This window comes from Octodon degus, unplaced genomic scaffold (genome assembly GCF_000260255.1).
Source record: "Octodon degus isolate 3935 unplaced genomic scaffold, OctDeg1.0 scaffold00094, whole genome shotgun sequence".
Lineage (NCBI taxonomy): Eukaryota > Metazoa > Chordata > Mammalia > Rodentia > Octodontidae > Octodon > Octodon degus.
Genome location: NW_004524670.1, coordinates 740,600 through 747,073, shown reverse-complemented (window position 1 = coordinate 747,073; position 6,474 = coordinate 740,600). Strand labels below are relative to the sequence as shown.

General features: G+C 36.9%; 1 protein-coding gene across 1 annotated transcript in view; it reads left to right on the top strand.

The window, feature by feature from the left end:
* The first annotated feature begins 901 nt into the window (after positions 1 to 901).
* The window catches only part of Baat (bile acid-CoA:amino acid N-acyltransferase), a 16,188-nt gene continuing 10,615 nt past the window's right edge, over positions 902 to 6,474 (top strand). The window contains exon 1 of the mRNA XM_004638090.2: positions 902 to 971. The gene's annotated coding sequence lies outside the window, so the exon portion shown is untranslated. The remainder of the gene's footprint in view (positions 972 to 6,474) is intronic.

Here is a 6,474-nt window from a genome sequence, read left to right as displayed (position 1 = left end):
TATATATATATATATATATATATATTAGGATAGATACACAGCTACTTTTTCTTAATTTAATGAGAAGAAAAATTTATACTAATAGTGTTTGGACAGGATATCATGTCTGTATCTTGTACTATGAATAACTATTACAAAGACAACAATGTGCAATGTACTCATTATTGAAACTGTCCTACTTTTGAAAATGTCTCATTGCTATTTGTTTCTCAATAAAATTAATTTTTTAAAAAAGCAGAGCATTTCATGTGTACAGTTTTCACCTTGACTAATTCTACAGGCTGATATCTGCAATCTAAGCAGTTGCATGAAGGATGGCAATGTGTAATACAAAACCGTGCTTGAATATCTGTTATCTTAGTCTTCTAAATGTGTACCATTTCTAATATCATATCCATTATTACTATACTCTCCTTAAAACAAATTTTTTAAAAATGTAAAAAAAGAATAAAAAAGAGACAAGAACAAAAATTTAAGGTTCCTTGAAAGCAAGTGGTAATATCCAATCATATGTCCAATCTTACATAACTATATCTATTAATCTGAGCAACAGATTTGACGATAAAAATAGATAATAGTTATCAACCATTGTTAATCAGCCATTCTTGTTTTGAAGATCTGTAACATATGTATTGTATGTTATCCTGTTTCTGTTTTTGTCTCTGATTTTTGTTATTTTCAAAATTAAATTAAGAAATAAAGAAATTAAGCTGATAGAATATGTGAGGAAGACACAGGAACTATACCTAAGAGGTTGAAGTAGAAAGAGTACAAAATAAAAAGGAGAAAAGAGGATATGGGTTCAATGAAACTTACAAGTTAATATAAAACTAGAGGAAGGGGTGAATGACTGAGCTGGTGATATTATAGATGTTATTCATTAAAAGATATTTGAGCTATTTATTTTAAGACACATACAGGTAGCTTGCTTTTTTACAGCTGGAAAAGAAAGCTCCAGAGGAATAACTCAGGTATTGTGGTATATCTTCATCACTCCTTTTTTTGGGACTGGCTAAAATCTAGCTGCTGAATGGGAAGTAAAAATCAGTTACTTACTCTAATGTTTGGAGTTTAGAGATTTACATTGGAAAACAATCTTTCTACTCCTTTCATAATTGCACAGATCTGTAAATTTCTGAGGAGCACTGATGTACGGATGCATTTTCAGTAGAAAATATTGCTTAGAAAGAACAGTAACAGTGACTTGCTATTTAAAGGAAAACAACAAGCTAGGACTTAGGTTCCTTATGGACTGTCGTATTTGTGCATGACAAGTTCCTTCTTCATGTGTCTCCTCACCCTCCCTCTTCCTTCCAGTCTCCCTCTCTTGGTCCCCTTCCTAGCGGCAAAGATCTCCCTCCCCTTTTCCTTTTATGACTTTTATCTTGCTTTTTATTTATGCTAGGAATTGCTCTTATGAGAAAAATCATGTGATAATGAAGCTTTTGTGTCTGATCTGGTTCACTACATATATATACTTTTAAATAGAATTTCAAAACAAGATAATAGGAGGGCAATAATGGTTAATATATTGTGTATTGTTATCTTTAAATTAGTTATTCAAAGTACTAGATACAAGCATTTAATTATCCCAACAACATTAGCCCAAATCTTTCTATTCAATGAACTAAAAGAAATTAATAGTATAACTATTTTAACTTTCTTGAAAAAATATTTGTTTATTTGTTTATATTTAGCTTTTCATTTCTTTCTTTTCTCCTTTCCCCCAACCCAGTGCTCTTGTTTTGATTAGTTTCTTTACATTCCCAATATATACTGTGCATTTTGACACTTACACTATTAGCTCCTCACACTAAGGAGACAATATGATGTTTGCACATGTGCATCTGGTTTATTTTGCTTACGAATATGGTTTTGAGTTGCATCCATTTACCTATGAAAGTCTCAAGTTTATTGTTTCTTATGTCTGAATAGTACTCCTATGTGCAAAAAGACCACCTTATTTATCCATTCTTCAGAATAGGCATTTGGATTGTTTCCAAGATTTAGCTATTACAAATTGTGCTGCTATAACCATGGCTTCACATGCATCGCTGTGGTATGACGCTTTTAATTCTTCTGGGGAGATATACAGAAGGGCAATATGAGGGCCAAAGGAGACCTCTAATCCTTGTTTCCTAAGAAATCCCTACACTGATTTCCATAGTGATTGTGATACAGGGAGAAAAACTGGTTTCAGTGGGTGACCTCCAAACCATATAGGGAACCTCCAAATGACATAGAGAAAAACAATCTCCTGACCTGACCTGCAGGAGTTCGTGTTCTCTAAAACCAAACAAAGAATTCTAGGAACAAATGGAGGTTATGAGCAGAATATATTTATTGAGAGAAACAAAGCTCCTGTCCAAGAGAGGGACAGGAGGGGGGCCCGAATGGGTACTTCCCCCGGGAAGCTGTCTCTTCCAGGGAATTTATAGGGTAAAACCATGTGAGGCTAAGGTAGACAGAATGGGAACTCGCTTAGGTGGGCAGGAGGTGGGACAAAACTATGGTCAAGCAATGGGATTACATATGGGACAGGGTCTTTTCCTGTTGGGGGTTGGAATGCGGGATAGGGTCTCTTTCTGTTGGGGGTTGGGCTAGTAACTCTCTTGGGTCTTTCCAGGAGATTGATACCTATTTAGAATATCAATCCCAGGTGCTACCCATTTAGCATTTGTTTGGCTTTTAGGTCTTTAGGTCTGGTTCACAGCAGGAGCATCTGCCCCTCCCACAGTTGTAAGGCATCTCATCTTCTGTGCTGTCTCCTTTGAGGGCCTGGCTCTGTCTGACTGCCTATAATATTTTTATCTAACTCAGCTGCCTGCAATAATTGTACCAGTCTACACTCCCAGAAACAGGAAGAAAGGTTCCTTTTTCGCCACAGCCCATCCTGAATGTGTTAATAATTTTCTTCTTGATGATAGCTATTCTTTCTGGGATGAGACAGAATCTCAGTGCTGTTTTAATTTGCATATGTCACCTGACCAATGATGCTGAATATTTTTTCATATATTTATTTGCTATTTGTATTTCTTCCTCTGGAAAGTGTGTATTCGTCTCAGGTGCTCATTTTTGTATTGGGTTTTTGAATATTGAGAACCTGACTTTTTTTCAATTCCTTTATTTTCTAGACAGAAGTCCTTTGAGGGACAGTCAGCTAAAAGTTTTTCCCAACTCATGAGTTTTCTTTTCACACTATTGGTGAATTCTTTTGATGTGCAAAAACTTTTTTAGTAAGAGGAGAGCCCAGCTGTTGATTCTTTGAAGTATTTCCCATGTAGTTTGGTTTTTGTTCATGAACTATCTACCTATTCCAATATTTTCAAGATTTCTACATGCTTTGTGTTCCAGGAGATTTACTGTTTCTGTTTTAATATTGATCCATTAGAATTTTAGTTTAGTGCATGATGATAGACATGAGTCTCATTTCAGCATTTGACATGTGGAAAGCCAGTGTTTTGAGCACTATTTTTTTTTGTATTTAGGACAGGGCCAACAGGGTCTCACTACATAGATCAGACTTGCACTAATTCTCCTGTTTTCAGCCTCCCAAGAGCTGGGATTACAGGCATGTGGCCCCACACCCAGTCTCAATTGCCATCTCAGTGCGCCCTGCAGGCAGGGCCGGCACATCCTAAGCATGTGCTTTAGTCTGCTGAGCTATCAGGCTGCCCCCCAAGCACTACTTATTAAAGAGGCTATCTTTCTTCCAGCAAACATGTTTGGCCCTTTTGTCAAATATAAGGTGGCTGAGTGTGTTTATAGTTATGTCTGCATCTTTTAATCTGTTCCATTGATCCTCAGGTCTATTTTTTGGTCAGTACTATGCTAATTTTGACATGGTAACTTTGTAGTATAATTTCAAGTCAGAGATTGTGATGCCTCCTGCCTTGCTTTTGTTGTCCAGGATTGACTTCAGTATTCTAGGTCTCTTCTGATTCCAGATGAATTTTAGTAATGTTTTGTCTGTGAAGTATGCTAATAGTATTTTGATTGGGATTGTATTTAATCTGTATAACAGTTTTGGAAGTACTACCATTTTCACAGTGTTGGTTCTTCCTATTCATGAATAAGAAATACCTTTCCGTATTCTGAAATCCTCTTCAATTTTTTTTTTCAGAGTGCTATAATTTTCAATGTATAAATCTTTTACTTCCCTTGTTAGATTGATTCCTAAGTATTTCATTTTCTTGGGTGCTGTTGTGAAAGGTATTGTGTTATTTGTTGTTGTATGCTATTGTGTTGTTTGCCTATTCTCTTTTAGTGAGTTTGTTTTGTGTGCACCAGAATGCTGATGATTTTTGAGTGTGGACTTTGTATCTAGCTATGCTATTGAATTTGGCTCGTAAATCTAGAAGTCTTTTGGTGGAATTTTTTTGGTGGGATCTTCTATGTAGAATATCAAGTCATCTGTGAATAATGATGATTTAACATCCTCTTTTCTTACTGTTATTCCTTTTATTTCTCTCTCTTGTCTAATTGCTTTGCCTGAAGTTTCCTGGACTATGTTGAATGAGAATGGAGACAGAGGTCATCGTTGCCTTCTTCCTGACTTTAGACTGAAAGATTATCATTTTTGACCATTTAGTATGATGTTGGCTGTTGCTTTGTCATAGATGGCTCTTATCAGATTGAGGTAAAGCCCATCTATTCCAATTTTCTATACAGTTTTTATCATAAATGACCTCTGAACTATATCAAAAGCCTTTTCTGCATCTTTTGACATTATAGGAGTTTTGTCCTTGGATCTGTTAATATAGTGTATTAAATTGTTTATTTATTGTTTATGTATGTTGAAACAGCCTTCTAACCCTGAGATGAATCCCACTTGGTCCTCATGTTTAATCTTCTTGATAATTTGATGTATTCTGTTTTCCAGTATCTTATTGAGGAATTTTGCATCTATGTTTTCATTAGGAAGATTGGGCTATCATTCTCTTGTTTAGTTGAGCTTCCAGTTTTGGTATCAGGGTGATCCTGGCTTCCAGAAATGGATTGCTTCTCTTTCAATTTCACTAATGAGTTTGAGAAGTAGTGGTGTTAGGTCTTTTCTAAAAATCTTGTAGAATTTAGCAGTGCATCTGATAGGGACTGGGCTTTTCTTTGTTGGTAGTTTTTAATTTCATTGAATTATATTGTTTATTTAGAATTTTATATCTTTTTGATTTAGTTTTGATAATTCATATATATCTAGGAATTGTTCCATTTCTCCTTCATTGTCCATCTTATAAGAACACAAGTTTTCAAAGTAGAAGTAGATGATCTTGATTTCTTCAGAGTGCATTGTGATTTTACCCTTTTTATTCCTAATTGCATGGATTTGAGCCTAGTCTTAGTTACTTTTCTTTCATTGTTGTGACAAAACACCTAATACTCAAAAGTAAGAAAGAAAAGGTTTATTTAGCTCACAGGTTGTAGTAGTTTCAATTCACACTCAGCTGGCTCCAAAGCAGACTGGCACATGGCAGGGGGCAGTAGTTCACAGTGTTGGAAAACAGCAAAATTAGCAAAAAGCAAAAAGAGAGGCATGCAAAGAGCAAGCCTCTTTCCCTCCCTTATATTGTGTGCAAGGTAATCGATACCTATTTAGAACTTCAGCAAACTGTTGAGGAGACTGAGAGGGTTTAGAGGGGCATGGGTGGGATCAGGAGAGAGGGTTGGCCATGTGGAGAGGGCTAAAAGTGCCATGGCACCAAAATTAAGATTTTTCCTTTGGTGCCAATGAAAGACAGGAAAGAAAGAAAAGAGGCCACTATTGTGAGGTGCTGGAGGGCTGCTTGAAGAGAAACAAGGGACCCTCGGAGAAGTGAGCTGGGAGTGGGTTTTTATGGGGCTGAGCTTGAGGTGCAGTTTGCATGTTCAGGGGAAGAGTCCTGCCTGGGGAAGGTCTTTGGCATGAGAGTGAAAAGGAGACAATGTCTGTCTTGGGAGTAGAAGAATAAGGAAGTTGGTGCTGGAGTGACATGTTATTTGGGGACTCAGATCTATGCTGGATCACCTGCCATAATGCCCCAGTAGGGTTCCATTGGCAGAAACCCATCACCATTCACACACACTGGGTTTCTCCTGCCTAATTTAATTGTAATAGCACATATGAAGCTTGCTTTTTCATGGCAGAAATTTGTTGCACATTGTCATATATGTTGCATTAAAAGATCACAAGAGGTTATTTCCAGATAAACCTGATGGTAAACCACCAGAGTGTTAAAAGTAAATCCTAGGGCCAGCTTGATAGCTCAGCAGACTAAAGTGCCTGCTTAGGCAGGTGCAGGGACAAGGGTTGAATTCTCAACTTGCTGTGCCGGCCCTGCCCCCTGGGTGTGCTGAGACTTGAGACCTTGAGACTGGGTGTGGCATGCACTTGTAATCTAAGTGCTTGGGAGGCTGAAAACAGGTGGATCACTATGAATTTAATCTCTGTAGTGAGACCCTGTAGACCTTGTACCAAATATGTTAAAAAAAAAAAAAAAA